Source organism: Crotalus tigris, unplaced genomic scaffold (genome assembly GCF_016545835.1).
Source record: "Crotalus tigris isolate CLP2741 ecotype Arizona unplaced genomic scaffold, ASM1654583v1 scf7180000018018.2415403412:4055106, whole genome shotgun sequence".
NCBI classification, from domain to species: domain Eukaryota; kingdom Metazoa; phylum Chordata; class Lepidosauria; order Squamata; family Viperidae; genus Crotalus; species Crotalus tigris.
Window position 1 is genome coordinate 3252299 of NW_024096780.1, and position 20168 is coordinate 3272466.

The following is a 20168-nucleotide window of genomic DNA, read 5'->3' on the forward strand; positions in this document are numbered from 1 at the left end:
TGTTCCAATTCATGTGACGGGTGAGGGCAAAAATTTGGGAGGATAACCTCCTATGCCCTATGGAAAACCGTGTTAACCTTTGGAATAAATGAAGGGTCAAGCCTGAGAACTACCCTATCCTCGTGGAATGTGCATAGGTCTTTTCTAACCGACAAGGCCGCTAACTCTGAAATGCACCTGGCCGAGGTAATGGCAATGAGAAAGGAGACCTTGAATGACAAATGTCGTAATGAGCACATTTTGAGTGGTTCAAAAGGAGAAGATGTTAGAGCTTGAAGCACTTGGGGTAGGTCCCAGGAGGGATACCTGTGAATAACAGGCGGTCTGGTGTTCGAGACCCCTTTAAGAAAAGCCCGAATGGCTGGATGTCTTGATAAGGAGCTCGAGGAGTCCCATGACAAAATTGAGGACAGGGCTGCTAACTGTCTGCGCCAAGTGTTGGGTGCCAACCCCTTGTTGACGCCCTCCATTAAATATTCCAGAACCCTAGGAATCGTCACCTGTGATAGACTTACGTGTTTCTTATCACACCATTGACCGAAATGCTTCCACGTATGGTCATAAAGCCGGTTCGTTGCCGGTCTCCTGGCCGCCTGTATCATAGCAATCACCTCTGCTGAGTAAGATTCCCTGGTTAGGGTGCGGCGTTCAAGTGCCAGGCGGTCAGTTGAAGCAATTGTGGATCTGGATGTTGTAGATCTCCCTGTATCAGCCTTATTTGGCTGTCGGGAATCCTCCATGGAGCTGAAAATGAAAGACTCACCAGATCTGCAAACCATGGTCTCCTGGGCCAGTAAGAGGCGATGAAGATCACCTCCGCTTGTTCCTCCAGGAGCTTCCTGATTGCTGCAGGAAGTAGAGGCAATGGGGGGAAGGCATACAATAGGCCTTGTGGCCACCTGCTGCGAAGCGCATCCGTTCCCTCTGCTCCCCGAGAAGGAAACCGGGAAAGGAATCTGGGAAGCTGAACGTTCTCCGGGGGTGGCAAACAGGTCCATGATCGGACTGCCGAATTTGGCTGATATCTCCCTGAAGATATCTGGATGAAGCATCCACTCCGAATGATCTATTGTCGACCTGCTGAGGAAATCTGCCTGTCGATTTGCCTCCCCCAAAATGTGTTCAGCTCTGATGGAGAGCAGGTGTTTCTCTGCCCAGGTGCCCAATGCTCAGGCTTCTGTCATGAGGGATTTCGACCGTGTGCCTCCCTGCCGGTTCATGTGGGCCTTTGCAGCCACGTTTGCTGTTTGAATCAGTACATGCTGGCCCCTGACTTCTGTGTGGAATTTTTGAAGAGCTAGATAAATCACTCTGAGCACAATTTATGTTGTGTTTGAGATCTGCTTGCGACCACCGACCCTGAGCTATCCGGGATTGGAGGTGAGCCCCCCAGCCGAAGAGACTGGCGTCCGTGGTCACCTGAAGGCGGTTGGGTTCTTTGAACAGGGTCCCTTTGCTGACGGCCGATGAAGTCCACCAGCCAAGGGAAAACCATACTTGATGGGGAACCTGAACCCGTCTGTTGGACGTACTGGTATGCTGTCTTTGGTATGGGAGAAGAAACCACTGAAGCTCCCGGGTATGTAGCCGAGCCCACAGCACGATTGCTGTACATGAGATCTGTTTGCCCAGGAGCTGAGAAAGCGTGGCTAATGCCACGGTTCTGTCCCTGTGTACCTTGCGAGCCAAGTCCCTGATGCTCCTGTGTCTCTCCTCTGACAGGTACACATGACATGATTCCGTGTCTATTACTGCTCCCAGGTGAAGCAGACGGGTAGATGGATTCATCTGGCTCTTTTTGAAGTTGATCAGGAAGCCATGGACCTGAAGAGTCCGTATAGTGAGGGTCAAATCCGAATGGGCGGCTGAGACTGACGGGGACTGGATCAGGATATCGTCCAGGTAACACTGGACCCTGACTGGGACCAGCCGCAAGTTAGCCGCCAACACTGCCAGGATTTTGGTGAAGACCCTGGGGGCTGAAGAGAGGCCGAAAGGAAGGGCTTTGTACTGAAAATGGCGGTTGAGATAGCAGAATCTTAAGTACCTGCGATGAGCTGGGAGAATAGGGATGTGGAGGTATGCCTCCTTCAGATCTATGGATATTAATAAATCTCCCTGCCTGGTTAGGATGGAGTGCAATGTTTGCATTTTGAACCGTTTGTAATGAAGGTGAAGATTCAATCCCTTGAGATCAAGGATTGCCCTCCACCCCCCCAAAGACTTTGGGACTACAAACAGGATTGAGTAATATCCCTGCCCTGCCTGGCTTGGAGGAACTCCTCTATCGCCTTGATGGCTAGTAGATGCTGTATAGCGTCCTCCATGAGTCCCCTCTTTACTGGGTTTCTCATGGCTGGGCAAGACACAAAGTGATTGACAAAGTGATTGAATGGAACGGATTTGAACTCCAGGGACAGGCCTTCCCTTATGGTATGCAACACCCAGGAGTCTGTGGTCGTGTTTTCCCACTGGCGAGTGAAGTGAGTGAGCCTGCCGCCAATGGGGGGATTTCCCTCCGAGTCATTTGCCTCGGCGGAAGGACCGACCCCCTCGGCCACGAAAGGAATTTTTGGGTTGTGGCTGGTACCTGGACCTATCTCTATAACCTGTCTTGTCCAGTGAACGCTCCTGTTTGGGAGCGACCGGTCGGTACGGTTGTGCCGACTCTGTTGCTGTCCCTGCCCGAAAGGGCTGCCGGCAACTGTAAGGGGTGAACCGTCTTGTGGACCTCTTTGCCACGTGGGAGATCACCTTTTGCTTCTGTTTATTTTCAACTAAGTATGGTGTTAGTGCATCCCCAAATAATTTGCCACCTTTGAAAGGGGCTGTGGCCGCACGGCCACTTATGCTTACTTTTGGCTCTCCAATTTTTTAGCCACAGGAGTCTCCTAGCCACCATGTTGGAAGCCATAGCCCGGGCTGAATGTTTGGCTGAATAAAGAGAGGCATCTGCCATGTATTCGGATGTGGCAAGTATTTTTGTTAGGTCCTGATGCATTCTAGTTTCCTGAAGTGGGATTCTATCCTGCAGCTGACGCAGCCAAGTGATAGAGATTCTTGCAAAGAAGGAAGTGGCACTGCCTTCACAGCCCAGGCAGATGCTAAGTGCGCTTTGCGTAAGGCCATTTCAGATTTTTTATCCTCTGCCTTAAGGGCGTTGGATACATCAGCTGGAAGGCTGGCAGTGGAGAAAAGCGGTGCCAGCGATTCATCCACTTTTGGGATCTCTAGTAGGCCTCCGAATGCCTTAGGCATGTCTACCATTTTGCGCTCAGATGCGCTTTGTGACAGCTGGGCTGCTGGTGATTCCCACTGATCCTGCACATTTTGGAAGAACAACTGTGGACAAGGGATATGGAGGTGCGTGTCTACAGGCACAGCAAACAAAGGATTGGTTTCCTGATTGGAGGAAAGCTGAGAGGTTGGTACCGACTGAGGGGAAAGCTTACTTGCCTCGCACGCTCTGCGTAACAAAGCCGGAAATAGTGAAGCATTAAAAAGCTCCGCCATGTGTTGGGATTCGTAAGATGGTTCCTCGCAATCTGACCAACCATCCTTGCCTCCCCCGTAATCTGAAACATCCGGGTCCGAATCAGGAGATTGGGAGGGAGAGACCATACCTGACTGATCCTGTGGAGGCCTCACGGTAGTTGTTGGTGCCAAAGAAGAGGATAGTCCTGGAACGGAGGGGCTTGTTGATGACTCGCTGATGCCATGGCTTGGCACACTGCCTGTGATATCCACATTTGGAGCTGGTCGGAGACGAACTGCTCTAGCGGAAGCCTTAATCCCGCAGCAGGTGGTGTGCTGGCAGCAGTGGGTGCTGCAGATGAACCTGGCAAGACAAAGTTCTCCCCAAACACAGGTGGGCCTACCTGACCAAGAGTCCAAGTTGGAACCTGTTGATACCCCGTCTCCGGCGACCATACTCTGGATGTGGATGGTTGAGGCTCTCCCCTGTTCGGTGGTACAGAGGTTGGCAATGTGAGACCTCCTTCAGCAGACAAGCGTTGGGCCCGGGAGAATTGCTTCTCCAGAGCTCTGTGGGTGCATTCAGCCAGTTTGTCGCTCGCCATGCCAGCTTTCCTGCCGTGCTTAGACTTGGATCTCGCCTTACCTGATGGAGGCTCGGGTGTCGGCTCAGTTGAGGCGGGAATGACGTCCATGTCCAAGGAACGTGGCTCAGAAGGGTCTGCCATTTCCATCGAAATCAACCCAAAGTTGCCTTTGGCCTGATTCGTTCTGCAAGGGACGTCAGAGGCCCCTGCGGGGGACTGACCTATGTGGATTGGGTGGAAAAGGATCACACGTGTCCCACAGTAGTGACGATGGTCAGGATGCTGGAACAGCCACCAGATGCAGAAGGGCAGACAGGCAATATCGCGACCAGGCTGAAGAACCAGAGCTGCTGTTGGTACCACAGTCTTGCTCACAGGTGCATGGATCAGGAGATGGCTGAAACTGAGACTCAGATGAAGGAGCCAGCAATTTTGTTAATCAATCTAGTTTAATACAGTTAACATTTGTAGTTCACCCCTGTTATTGCATTCAATTTAGATTTATTTATTTTTTATTTATTTTATTTTATTTTATTTTAATTCAAAATGGCGACTGCCAGGGGGATTGAGCCTCCAAATGGCGGGCTCTGTGAACGTTTCCTTGGAGGGAATAACAGGAGGGAGGGGAGTAAAGAAGGGGGGGTGAGGGATTAATGCTGCAGTGCAAGGGGCCAGTGACTGCCACAAACGAGGCTAATTGGAATCTGCTTTGGCCCCAGTGCGTGAAGCAGGGGTTTGTGCCTAACAGCCGAGGTGCAAAAAGCTTTACTGCTGCCCCACGAGGCTCCTAATGCTTCCGCAGTGGCTTTAGGTGATTGTAAGGCCACTGTTGAGCTTTCCCTTGTTGCAGCAGTAAAAAGGTGTTTAGAAGTGAGATTAGGCCTTTTGAAATTAAATGGCTGCTGCTAAGAGTCCCTAGCCGAGCCCGGCTAGGGAGAAGCCACGAGGCTGCAAAAATGAAAGCGGCAAGGAAAGGAACCGCGCACGTGAAACTGAGATCTTTTTTTAACAACACCTTTGAAATGCGTATAGGTTAAACCTCCCCCCCTCACTGTGTAGGGCGAGGTTTGTTTGCTGATTCAGCAGGATACTGAATCTGGGGAAGTGAGAAACCCACCCCCCCTTTCTTTAGAAAGTTTTAACCTAACCCTGAGGAGGGGGCAGCAAATCCTTACAGAGGGGAAAACAAAACTCTCAACTAAGCTGCTAAACTCTTTTAAAGAATCCACCAATGAGTAAATTTTCTATCAGACCTGCTCCAACGTAGAGAGAGTCAAGAAATCACGTCTGTAATGGGCGAAGACCAAGAAGAAAACTGGGACGTCCCCAGATAATGAGGAGGTGTGACAACTTGACAACTTGGTCTGATTGGGCAGGAGGACTGAAATAACCCATTGGTGGATTCTTCTTAATCATGCTGGAGAATTTGTGTTTCATAAGACTTGTGTCTCTCAGAAAATATATAGTAAATATATTTCTTTGTCACTTTTTCCTGCTACAATATTATTGGAGGGCAGAATTTGAACAACCTTTCTTTGTGAACATTGTTTACTCATCCACTTCAAGTTTAATGTATCCACTAAGGTAGTGGAGAGTTATGGATTAATTTCTGAAAAGGTGCTTTGGAATATGCAGGGGTGCAAACAATAATTGTATCTGTTTAAAGCAGCTGCATCTTTCCCTGTGAAGCTACCTTGCAAAAGAATATTTTTGGAATTGAATTTGAAGCATTGCACCGCCCTAGGAGCCATCTTAATGCCCACATTCCTTATACCCCATTTATGGGTTAAAAGTAGTGATCTTTAAGCTAATACTCATATACATATCACTAAATTAAAATTTGCATCACTTAATAAATGCAAATTCTGCAGAGTAGCTTTATTTTTATAGCAGATTACCTTTCTAATGTGCCGAAACACGATCTTATTATATTAGAATATATAATAAGAAATGATGTCTTTGTTTCATCTGGTTTAAGCCAGTCTACTAACAAATTTTAATATGTGAAAAAAATCAGTTAGATTTTTATTATAATTTCAAACAATGCAAGATTGGGAATGGGTCTCCTACATCTTTACATCTGTGCAATAACAGTTTATATATTGTTTAAATAGCAGAGCAAAACATTTTAAATTGGAAAATTGTTAGGTCTCCTTCATTAATTGTGAAGAAGAAAATAGTTGTTTGCCATTGGATAGAGGAGCTCAAAGGAATGAAGTTGCAAAAATATTTCTTTGCTACCTCCTTAAAAATAAAAGATGCCTGTCAAGTTTTTATTAGGGTTAATGTTTTCAGAGCATGTATTTTTTCATGCATACTTCATTCTGTTAGGAATATCTAAAGGAACACCCCCGCTTTCCCTGGAAACAAAATCAAGGTTGTCCGATATTAAATTCCACAAGGAGTATACATCCTTGTATATTTCTCCAAGACAAAGAATTATTATCTCTATGTATCTATAACTCTGCATATAGATTTTTAATACAAACAGGCTTTTAACATTCTCAATTTGCTTTCAGATATTGCTCATATGGTGGATTCCCAAACATTTAAATACGGTATGTTACTACAAACTGATCAGATAAAGTCTTTATGTGACCAGCTATAGCATCAGAATCATGCTTATATAATTGATATACAGTATAAGCACCTGATTCCGCCCCCAAAAGGGGGGAGGAATTGTAACCATTTTTTTATAACTGAGTAAATATTTACTACTTGTTTTAGTATCTGTCCATCCATCCATCCATCCATCCATCCATCCATCCATCTATCTATCTAGGGAGAGGTAGCACCTCTGGTGGAAGGGTCTGTCTGTCCTTTTTAGGTCTGCTCATTCACTTTTGGTCCCTACCTAGCCCTCAGCGGTCACTTGTTGCTCAGAGTAGCTGTAACACACACAGTGGTCACATTTGCAGTAAATCAATTTGGCAGATGGTCCAAACCAGGTGAGGGTAGATGATGCTTCTTCGACTTTTGGTGAGATAGGGAATTTGTCTATCCCAAGGTGTAAAGTCTGGCCCTGGCATATTGAACAGAGGAGACAGATCAATGGTCCAGACCACCACGTTTTCCAAGATATTCTGCCAAATAACCATTACCGCCAAACTTCGTATATTTCCTTTATTCTTGTTTATATGTTTTTCCTTCTTTCAATTCTTGCTCCTTCTTGCTGCACATTTTTTTTTAATTGCAAGAGATTGGATTACAATTTAATTTATTGGACTACAGTTTAATTTATTGTTAATTTAATTACAAGATTACAATTTAACTTGCGCAATTTGGATTAATCTTTTAAAAGTAAAAGCAACAAACCTATTTACTATGGACCGGTGTCAGGAAATGAGATAATTGCCATTGAAGACAACATTGTTATCTTTAGTATATGCATGAATATGCATCTGATGGCAGCATAACTTAATTATTTTGTTTTACTTGTAAACCCAAGAAAATGGATGTAGAACTCTCACATTTATGGAGATTCTTTTAAAATGACTGTAGATTGTCTCTGTGTTGCTTTATACAGTTTGATGGACTTTTTCCCATGCAGATGTATTAAATATATCCTCATCATTTATCCACCAACATGGGAAAGGCTGAGCTAATTGTATAAAGCAGTCCTGTGGATACTTTATGAGCCAGCAGTCATGCTGAGCAATTGATACTCAAGCAGTGACCAGTTGAAATTGAAATTACTCAGCAAAAATATATAGTACTATATAATTATTCTGCATAGGATTGGATAGTAACCTCCCCTGCAATAATAATAAATTTTCAGGCAAAAGTTGTAGATATTAATAAAACAAGACATTCATCTAATTTATAAATTTGCTGTGATGTATAAACTAGACCAGCGGTTCTCAACCTTTCTAATGCCGCGACCCCATAATACAGTTCCCCATGTTGTGGTGACCCCCAACCACTTATACATCACTGGATGCCAGGGGCGTGGCCAAAGAAAAGGAGGAAAAAATGGCGGACAGCCTTGTTTGGCGACCCCCGTGAAACGGTCGTTTGACCCCAAATGGGGTCCTGACCCACAGGTTGAGAACCACTGCACTAGATGTTGAGACTCATGCAGCACATAAACATTTTCTGTTTGAAACACAGAAGAATGGGGAACATTTTCAGTAAAACATTGATAGGGATCTACAACATATCATGAACCATTTGGTGTAACTGAATTCATTGAACTTTTTAGCACTCTCAAAAATGATAATCTAATTCATTAAATACCATTGCTTTCATAAGATGATATGGTCAATGATGTCATGTCCTGTATCAGTGAAATAGTTTTTACAAATTTTAAACTTGTAGATGTGGGTTTAATATTTAATAACATTCCATCCTGGGAGCTAAAAACAGCACACATTATTCCCATTTCTGGTACAAGATAAGATAAGATAACCCACACAAAAGCCTTGTACATTATCCTGGCTCAGAATTATTTCTGGAGTTTTATGGTTGAGTGTGATCTGACTCTCATTTTTTTAAATTTATCCTAGTTCAGCACTAAAACAATTTTCTCTAAGTTGGGTATCCATCCACTGGCTTGGATTTGGAATTTGTACTCTAAATCACAGGTCTCCAACCTATGGGTCGCAGCCTACTACTGGGCCGTGGCCACTGGGCTGCATGAGTAGCTGAGCAATGCATGAGCACGTGGGTGCGTGCTCACTCCCCCTTGTGCCACCATTGCTACTAATGTTGTGCGGGCAGTGATAGTGCTGCTAGTATTGCGTGGGCGGTGGTGTTGCCATGAACTTTGCGTGGGCAGCGGCAGCGCCACAAGCGGGCCATGCAGGGGTGGTGGTGTAATCATTGTGCTGGTGGTAGCATGGCTGTGAGCCTTGTGGGGGTGGCACCACAAGCCTCACACAGGCACCAGTGTCACTGAGACCTCGCACACATGCTCGCAGCCCTTTTGCATGGTGTTTGTGCGGACACGTGCACATGTGGCCACATTCACGTTTGCACATGCGTGTGTAAGGTGCCTGCCCCTCCCTTTCACACTGGGCTGCCAATCCAGAAAAGTTGGAGACCCCTGCTCTAAATAGGTCAGGAGGACACCAGATTGGGTAGGGTTGTTCTGGGTGATACCACTCAACAGTCAGAGAAACTGTACCAACAGAAAATCATAATTATTTTTAATACCATTTGGTATAAAGTGCCTATTAATATGGAAACAAAGTGAGATTACCTAAAAACTAAGAGGGTTTTTTGTGCTTATGCAAGTTTTAAAGTTTTTAATCAGAATTGCCTCACCTCCAAATAAAATGACCGTATATGCTTGTACATGAAAATGTTGAGGCACTAAAATATAGTTCTGAGTATTTCACTATGAAAAGTGCATTATATTTCAAATTGTATTAATAATGAATAGTAGATGCTGTGCATTACTGAAACAGAATGCTTAATTGAGTTCCAGGCTAATAAACTGCTGCTGTTGCTTTATTCTTAGAAATTGGCATTCTTTTATTGGGGAGTACTATAACAGTTGATTATGTTAGAATTTCTTGTCAAACCCAATTATCTTAATCTTTGGTACATTAATTTTCAGATGCATGTTCCGTGTTGCATCATACGACTGTTAAACTCTGGAAATTATTTTGCTCAGTTGTCTTCAACCTCATGATGGGTGGGGTCATATAAATTAAAAAAATTGTTTCTAGTAAACTGCATAGATGCTTCTTCTGTAGCAGTAGCTCCCAACCTTTCCTGCACCCCTAGAACGCTTTTGATATATTCTTGCACCCCTTACAAAAGTTTGAAATAATAAATTATGCATATATACTATAATTTTGAAATTTCTAAACCCAAATTTTGCACCCCCTGGAATATTGTCAAACACCCCCAGGGGGTGCAAGCACCCCCAGTTGGGAACCTCTGTTCCATAGGAAACTAATTATGTTCAGTGGAACTTCTGCACAATGATGCATAGGCTGCTGTTCTTCTGTGGATGGGTTTATTCCAAGGGTCCCCAACCCCCAGTACGTGGACCGGTACTGGGCCGCAGCATGCCAGCAAGCCCTATCTGTGGGATGCAGGTAGCACACAAAACCACACACTCTCTGATCCATGGAAAAATCTCTCTCCAAAGAACCAGTCTCTGGTGCCCAAAAGGTTGGGGACCTCTGATCTATTCAACCCAACTCATTCTATGCAACCTAGAGTAGATACCAGAGAAGAATTCTTTGGGGATATTAAATTATTTTTCCTTTTGTTTGCAACAAAGAAAAAGTTAGTAGAGCTCTGGGCTAACCTGAACATGCAAGCCTTTGTATGCTTATTGTGTAAATAAATTGCATTGAATTCAGTGGCTTTTATTCCTGGGTAAATATGTTTAAGATCTGTAGTCTTTTCCAGTCATGTGCTTTTTTCCTTTCTTTCAACTTCTTGTTTCTGCAATCAGATGAATATCTGGAGTATCCTCCATTCAGGTACTTTGTACTTATTCTTTCTTCTGATTTTCCCGATTACCTTTCTGTTGCATTTGCTTGGTGTCAAACTGTGGTCAGCATGAACTAAGTAGCCACAATTTGTCAATCTACTTCAAACCATGTTTTTAATCCAGGGCTGTTTACAAGGGGAATCATATCCTGTATTAATTGTATTTTCTTCTATGCAACCATACTGGAAATAATGGTTAATATTAGGCATGGGAAGAAAAAGGAAGAAGTTCTGAAAAAGGAAACATATCTTCATGAAGTTGGCTCAATTTGTTAGCCATGGTGTGCTCTCAGGTATGTTGCAGATGGTTAAGGAATGCTTCTTTCATCATGAAAAATCAGATACATTTTAGGAGTTACTTTTTGGTTATGAAAACAACTGGAGTTTACTAAGAGATATGTCAAAAAGCAGTATGGCTTGTTACTGGTATCCTTCTGCTTTCACTTGCAAGACCTTCAGCAAGACCCTCTTGTTTGGTTTCTAACGGTCTACTTCTTTGTGAAAGAAATAATTCATTTTGAAATAAAATTTCGTTTTATGTCATTTTACCTTTCATTTGATTCCCTTAAAAAAAAAAAAGCTAATCAGCTAAGCCAACCTTCCTAAACTTGGTACCCACCATAACTAACAGGGCATGAAGGGAATTGTTGGTTTCTAGTTCAAATCCCTCCTCAAGCAGGAAGCCTATACAATTTCAGACAAATGGCTGTCCAATTTCTTCTTAAAAACCTCCAGGTTTGGAAGAAAAGGTCCATAAATGTTTCCTAGTCACTGACAAATGTAATTGTGGCTTTTCCCTGATCAAGCAAGACAGTTTTGCAATCTTTTCAAATTCTGTCATCTTCAATCATTTCTTCATTGTGGATATTTTAGTGTCTTTCAATCTTTGTATATATAATAATGTTGTAGTTACCATGAACAAAAACAGTTTTCTAAAGCTTCTTCTAGTTATCTATCTATTGGACCCAGCAAGAAAATTTATGGTTTCAATTGAATATTAATGCTTTGTATCACTATGTGCATTTGAACCCAAATATTTCTAGCTTTTTCATAAGTCTGACAAGCATGATAAATTGATCCTTCATATTTTTCTACATTTCCGACAGAGATTTGAAGTACTTTTATACATTCTAAAAAGGTTTTTTTTGGTGTCATATACCAATGAACATTCTCTTTGAAATTGTAACATTATGTAAATTTCAGTCCTTCACATATTTTCCTATTGATCCATCTGTGTGTTATAACTAAAGTTCTTAGCTTTAACTTGTTCTTCTGTTTAAAATTTCACAAAGAGCTTATACATTTTAGCAATTAAATGTTCATTATTTGTACATAATTCAATTTCAAATTCTGCTTATGTTGTTGAATTCCAAATGTCTTTTATCTACTTTAAGTTTTTCTCTTAATAGTACATATGAAAGCCATTGGAAACTAAATCCGTGTATAAATATAACCCGTCTTATATATGTTTTTATGAGCAAAAGAGATTCCAGTATTCTAGCCTTCTCTTACAAGAAAGGTGTTCAAAGCCGTATGAACATTTTAATTGATGAGTATTTTTCCAGTTCTGGAATAATATTTTTCAAATCTGGCCACCAATATTGTACATCCTGTCCCTGGTACAAATTTACCATAGATTTGTATAAGGACATTGGCAGTTTTATTTTCAGTCCCTTTCTTAATGATCTTTATCATGGAATTTTTGCAGCTGCTGTACAAAAAGGTGACATCTTCACTAACCCAAAATATTTTCTTTGTTAATTACACACAGTTCAGATCTTATGTATATGTGAAGTTAGGGATTTTTTCTTTTTTGTATTTTTAAAATACCCAGGATACATCATGCTTACTTAAATTACACCATGTTTGCTGTTGGAGTGGCCATTTGCTTTGTTTAAAGAGCTCTTCATAACCAATTTTAGCTTTCATCACTCTAAATAGCTTGGTATTATCTAAAAACTTGGTATCATAGATCTTTTTTAGAAGGAGTGATGACAGACACAGATCAGGTTTTATGAGAAAATCCTTTGCTCTTTTCTATATAATTTTAACATGGTTTCTTTTAGTTAGACTTCATTTCATTCATTCACCATGAAAGTTTTTTCTATATTAAATATCTTTCTCTGCAACTTGTTCACTTCACTTATGTTCTCAGTCCTCCATGGTTATTACTCTGTTCACACTTTCTTGGCTCTTCTACAGCTCAGCTCCTACACCAGTGTTTCTCAATGCTGGCTGTGGAATTCTGGGAGTTGAAGTCCACATGTTTTAAAATTGTCAAGGTTGAGAAACATTGTCCTAGACTATTATTTATTTATTTATTAATAAAATTTATATGCCGCCCAATCCCTAGGGACTCAGGGCGGCGTACAAAATTAAAACAATAAATATAACAATAAAAATGAGTACATTCATACAGCATGTCCCAATCGTATCCCGGCCCCCCCGGGGACATCAACCCCAGGCCTGCCGGAACAGGAGAGTTTTAATGGCTTTCTTGAAGGGCCGGCAAGGTGGGAGTAGTTCGAATCTCGGGGGGAAGTTGATTCCACCATGTCGGAGCCATCACACAAAAGGCCCTTCCCCGAGGGGCCCACCAGCCGACATTGTTTGGCCGACGGGACCTGAAGGAGGCCCAATCTGTGGGACCTCACCGGTCTCTGGGAACTATGCGGCAGTATGCGGTCCTGTAAGTAACCTGGTCCTAAGCCATGAAGGGCTTTAAAGGTGATAACCAACACCTTGAATTGTGTCCGGAGGCCCACAGGAAGCCAGTGCAGCTCACGGAGGATAGGTGACACGTGGGTGTACCTTGGTGCACCCACAATTGCTCTCGCGGCTGCATTCTGCTTTAGTTGTTTTGACTATCTCTTATCTCTCTCCCCACACTTCTTTCTTCAGACTCACTTGTTCTTGTTTGCTTCCAACTTCCTTGTACAAGTATCTGGTTTTGAAGTTGGTTGTTAAAATGGCAGTTGCTCGTCTCCTCGCCTTTATTTTTCTCCCAATGACTTCTGTGAGAACTTTCAAATATTCTCACTCCATTCTCTTTTCCAGATCTCCATCAGTACTCTTCCTTCCACCATTCACTACCTCATTCTTGTTCTCCTTAGAACATTTTTTTGAATCATGTTTACTTTTTATGGACTTTGTACCTTCTGGCCCGCTCCTTTTTTCTGATTGTTTTTTTCTTTTCTTTCTTTTTTCTTTTCTTTCAAGCATCTCCAAATTGCTACTGAGATGCTGTCACAACAAGCAGCCCCTTCTTTAATCATTGATACCAGGTCTCAGCTGTTCTTCAATACCTTTCAGATCCACCAAACTCCTTTCAGAAAGATATTGTAACTGACAAAGAGGCAGATGGTTTTAGCCCAGGATCACTATTTTCTCTAAGGAACCTTTGTTGAGGAATTCCCCCTGTCCTTTTGAAAAAACTAAGTATATACTAGATAGGTTCATTTTCTTTCACTTGTCTACTGGCATCCTCAAAATAACAGTAGGAGTCTGGTGACTACTGTAGTGAAACAAGATTTATACTGCAAAAATTATGCTGATTTTATTTCATCAAGACTGTTCCTTTATGTGCTTTATATGTTCTTTTAAACACTTTCTATCAAGTTATCCTAAACAGATATTAAACTGATTGGGCTATAATTTTCTAAACTTCCTTCAGTCTCTTTTTAAAAAGAGATTTCACCTTGGTTATCTTCTATTTATTTATTTATTTATTTATTTATTTTATTTTATTTTATTTTATTTTATTTTATTTTATTTATTTATGAGACTTATATACAGCTTTAAGTGCAAGCACTCTCTAAGCAGTGTACACCAGTAAGCAATGTATATATATTTACACTGCCCCCAACAATCTGGGTCCTCATTTTACCTACCTCGGAAGGATGGAAGGCTGAGTCAACCTTGAGCCGGTGAGATTTGAACCGCTGACCTGCTGAACACAGTCAGCTAAAGTGGCCTGCAGTACTGCACTCTTAACTGCTGCACCACCTCGGCTCATTCTACCTTTTTTGGTAGGAAGTTAGCAATTTTACATCTGAGTATTTTAAGAACTCTTGGGTGGATGCCATTAAAATATTAATGCCATTAATGATTTGTTACTACTTTTTCTGTAAATCTGCAATTTTAGCAATATGCAATCTTCAAGCCAAACATTTTTTTTTCATTTCTTTTATTATCTAATGGCCAACAAGTTTTTTTTTTTTTTGCTTTAAATACATTTAGAGTTCTAACTGTTTCCCTTAATGATTTTTGCTGTATACATGAATTTCTTCACACGTATTGGGCAATCCTGGCAGTTTGGCATGTTCGTATACGCAAAATCAGTGTTTGCACAACACAATACATAACTGGTCAGGATCATTTCTAGGATGAATTCTAGGTTGATTTCCTTTTCAACAGTTCCAACAGTTCCAGCGTTACGTTTTCTGAAGCACAGGCATTTGGAGTATATTAACATTTGGTTTCTTTATCACGGCCTGAACATGAATGTACCTTATCTATATGAGAGAAATTTTACTGTGGGTGCAGCGTACTTACAAGAATGTCTGCTTTACATACATATCCCTGATTTCTTTTACCATCTCAAGATTACCCTCAGTGTTTTGATCAAGTGAGCAACAACATATTTCTAGATTTAATTTACCTTTGTGTCCAATATTGCTATTTATAGTGATTCTGTGGGATAACCCAATTTTCCATTTCCCAAATATCCCTAGTACAAAATGATGTGTGTTCATAATCCAAGGACCCAGCATATTTGTTTTTCTGATGGCCAAAAGCTTGTTGCACCAAGCACAAACCCACAGTAATACCTATACGTTGCTCCTAAGAGGCGGATAATCCTACATTTAACACTGTGGAGCGATTTCTTGCTTGCTTCTTCTTTTACTAGTTATTGTTATAATATTTTCCTTGTTGGGAATCATTTGACCACAAAAGATAGCCCCTCTGTTACACTTTTATAAAGTTTGGGGCCTGTCTTTATCACACTCACTGAACTCACCTTGACAGTCTCTGGAGAGATGTCAGTGGCCTCCTCTCCTGGTTCTCTTTCTCTGTAAGCCTCTTCTTGCTTATCCTGGTTGCAGACTGTTTTTCTGTTTCTAACATGTACTTTCTGGGATTGACTTCTTAACTGAGGAACATGACTCCACGCATCAGCTAATTCATTTAAAAAGTGAATCAGATATATTCTGATATAAACTCCTCCTGTCAGACCATGTGTTTCACAAATAAAGCAAACATTTCTACCCTCTAGCCAGAACCAAACATTACAGCCATATTCAAACACTCCTTAAAGCAGCTGATCAGCTGTTAGAACTCACAGTCTTTTTCAGAAATAAGTGAGTGGTATAATTTAGGTTTTGACTGGCAGGGAGACCTGGGTCCAATTCCAGTGTCAGTCACAGAAGCCCTCTATGTGACTTTGAACCACTTTTTTCTCCACCCAGCAATCTGAGAGGACTGTTGCTGTGGAGGAAAAAATGGGAGGAAGAAGGACTATGTGCAGTCTTGAGTGGCTGAAGGAAAGATGGAATATACATCTAACAAATAACTAACTCCATTGTTATTTGTTCTCTTGTTTGCTCACTTCAGCCACAAGCTCCCACATCCCTCTTCTCTTTCTAAAAAGTACTGGCTGGGAGGGATAAAGGAGGATATGGAAAATAAAAGATTCTGTGTCAGTAATGGGGAGGGACCTGATAGAAGTAATTCTGTGAAATCTATGCTATGAGTAGTGATTTTAATGCTAAATAACACCTGTGACATATCATATGTGGCACTAAACAGAAATTCAGGCTTCGTGAAATATCAGCGGTGTCCTACTGTTCCAGGGGAAAAAAAGATCCTGTTGCAAACTATGTTTACATACAGGAATATATTACTGTTTTGACAATATGTCAAATTCAAAGTATATTATGTCTTAGTGGGTTGCATGAACCAAACTGTTGTTTTCTTGTGTGTTTCATATAACTAAAATTGATAGAATGTTGTTACATTATGCTAACAGAATTGTTAGTTTTCCTACACAGATATAGACACAGACAAGATCTCCATAAATCTGCTAAATAGCTAATACCCTTGTAATAATTCTGTCCGCACAAGTCTGGGGCCTCTACAATAACCTATAATTCTGTCATCCTCAACCAGTATACCTAGAGGTTATAGAAGTTGCAAGGTGCTAGATTGGGGGGAAGGTCGTGGAGAGCTTAAAGGTTTCATTTACATTCAGGTTTACTCACTGGACAATGTAAGTAAGTCTTGATTTACATTGCATACTACTTCATACAGACACAGCATTGTCATAATCAATTTTTCTTGCAAGATTGTGGTAAATGGATAAAATGTGTGAAATGCATCAGTGTTGAAAGAAACTTGCTTCTTTTTTACATATTGACACTTCAAAAGAAAGAGGGGAAAAATCAGAGCTTAGTTTCAGTTTTTGAAATCAGTTCCTTGATTGACTGTTTAAAGGAGATGGTTAGTCATTGCAAATGATTAGGCGGCTGGCTAATTACATAGGATGGCAATGGCTGTGGTCCAAAGAGGCCTCCTCTCTCATAGAAGATTAGGGAACCATTGCTAGACTATCAGTTGCTGTTTGTTCTTTTGCTTCTCCCCCCCCCCCCATTCCAGACAAGTTTTCCACACATTTCTGGGGGAGGGTAGTACAGAAATGTGTTCTGAATTTATTCTGTTCCCCCATGGGATCCTTCAAGTCAGGAAATGCTTTTGGATGGTGAATGAAAGAGTAATCCCAAATGGATGAGAAAGATGTGTGTGCTTTCCTGAATGCACCTTAGAGCAAGAACCAGCTGTAGTCCAGGTGCTTGTGTTTCTGACTTGCTTAAGCCATGTTGCTTTTCATCTCCAGGCAACAAGCATTATTATTCTTTTTAAAAGCACTTGGTCCACAAAAAGCAGCTGTCTTCTGATAACTGAATTAGCTGGACTTTGACAGGCAGCTGCAAGTGTCAGTTGGCTTTATCTCTGTAGCTACTGCCGTCTTCCGTATTGCCCTGTCAGCAGTTGAAGCTGTTTGAACTCACAGAGAGAGCGTTGATAGGTGGAACAATAAGCCCAGTCTATAAGTAAACATGATCTGTGTTTGTCATTCTCAGTGTGCTAGGCCTGATGGGCTGTACAAAGCAACAGAGAACATGTTGGCAACAAGAATGCTTGCAGATAATGATTGCACCCATTTATAATAACATGATTTCTATTGTAGCCGGAGTTCTTGTTATGAAAGATATGATAAATGTATGTGAAAATTTATGGAAGACTGGCAGTGAGGAGTGAGATTTCCTTTTTCTACTCTTCCTCTCCACATACATGTTTCTTTCCTGCTCCTGTACTTCTCTGTATATATACATACAACTGTAATATCCCATGCATTCACACAATTTCTATATATATGCATACATTCTTTTTCTTATAGTTGCTTGCACAGGCCAAGCATACATGGTGCACTTTCTCTCATCCGACACAACCAACATATGATCCGTCCAGATATGCCCATAATTTCTACTAAATCACAACACCAGAGAATCTAGACTGATGTGCACCCCAAGAATTTTAGTGTTTTTCCTGGCCTGACAACTCTTTTGCAATTGTTGAGAAAATCTAACTCTGCACAGAAATCTTAGTTTCAATCATTATTGATAGTAATTTGTGGAAAATAACATGGACAACAAAGCCTCCTTGGGTGGCTTTATAAATTTGATCAATAAATAAAATCAGATAATGTTCCCTCTCCTCTTTTTTTGTCAGACCTTTCACACTTCACAATTTGTTCGTACTTTTGGATTCTGTGTGTGGCTATTAAGTAAATATAGATTAATCTTGGCCTTCTGTATTATATATTGTTCTTTGTTGCACACATTATTTTTGATCTGTTTTCTGTCAGCTAGACCTTTTAAAATAAAATAAAATAAATAATCTATAGGTATCCATTTCTTGTTCTCCTTTGACCTACTTTGATCTGAAATCAAACTAATTTTCAGATTCCTGAAATATAATAATAATTTCTGCATGAAGAAATCTGCTTACAGCATCACCATTAAAATGTAGAGGGGGAATTTTATCCTCAGACTAAATATATCCCATTCAGGTTAGTTTTTAAATGAAGTCTTAGTTAGGAAGAGTGGGCTTGTTTCACATTCACATTTCAAATCAAATAAGGCTATTCTATAACCTGAGTGGCTATCATTATATTCAGTTACTTACCTAAGATACGTATTTGCCTGAGCTATATTTTTCCTCTTGAACATTTCTGAAGCAAAGCTGATTTTAGCCAATTAGGAAACATGCTGAATGTAGTTATTTGATGGAACCACATATTTAATGTGCTACATTGCAAAGATATTCTGGTTATTCTCATTGATTAAAAGAACACTGACTGCTAGAGGGTTGTCCCCTCTCCTGAAAAAGAGCACCCTGTGTTAACTAGAAAAGGAATATCTGCAGAGTGTTGGTTTGTACCATGTTATTCTTGAGGGGTGTGGGGCAATTTTCCTGGGACTACAGAAGGCTTTTTCAAGTTACTCTTACTGATTTGGAGACATAGTAAAATCAATAGCCTGGCATTAGATCCTAGTGGTTTTATTTATGCCTGATCCTTTTGTTTAATATTGCTAGCATATACTGAATTATATATCCTATGAGGAAATTTTTGGAGGAATTTTATATGAAATATGGAATACAAATATAATAAAAATCAAACTTCACTCCAGTTTTGGAAATAATCTGGAGAAAAGATATATGTATAAAATATCCTAAGTATTTGTTGAGAGTTTTGTTCAGAAGATGATGATAAAGAGCCCAGGATGGGTTGAGGTTCACTTGTATAGCACTTTGCATCAGAATGTTGATCCAGTTCAGGCAGAGTTTACAACAAAGCATAAAACAAACTTTGTCTTAACAGTGTGGAACTTGTATGTCATATATAGCAGGCCCACAGGCAGTTTTGTTGCAAAAAGAACAGTGTGTTTAAATTAATACTCAAGCTGCTAGTTAAAACTATATAGAAAGAATTATATTTGTACTGTAGAGAAAAGAAAATCACTTTTAACAATACATTCCTGTAGAAATTTTATGTAAGTGTAAGAATAGGAAAAATTTATTTATGACTTTTAAGTAATCTTTCCCAGGCATAATTATAATTTCTTAGTTTTCCAATTCTAAGCATCCACTGACATAGCATGCAAATCATTCAACTTATGTCTTTCTTTCTTTCTTTCTTTCTTTCTTTCTTTCTTTCTTTCTTTCTTTCTTTCTTTCTTTCTTTCTTTCTTTCTTTCTTTAAAAAAACTATGATCTAAAGCTTATCACCTTGATGTATTATAACTCCTTCCACCCACCTAAATTTATTTATGAAGTAAGTAGAGGTGAACCGACAATACTTTGGCCACCAAATGAGAAGAGAGAACTCATTGGAAAAGACCCTGATGTTGGTTAAGATTGAAGGCAAAAAGAGAAAGGGATGGCAAAGGATGAGATAGTTAAATAGTCTCTTTGACGCAGTGGGCTTGATTTTGGGCAGACTCAGAGACAGTGGAGGGCAGGGGGGCTTGGCATGCTATGATCCATGAGGTCGCAAAAAGTCAGAGATGACTTAGCAACTGAACAACAACAAAAGGT

General features: G+C 40.7%; 1 protein-coding gene across 1 annotated transcript in view; it reads left to right on the plus strand.

Moving 5' to 3' along the window:
• MYO10 (myosin X) overlaps positions 1 to 20168 on the plus strand; it is a 155985-nt gene that overhangs the window by 23262 nt on the left and 112555 nt on the right. The window lies entirely within an intron of this gene.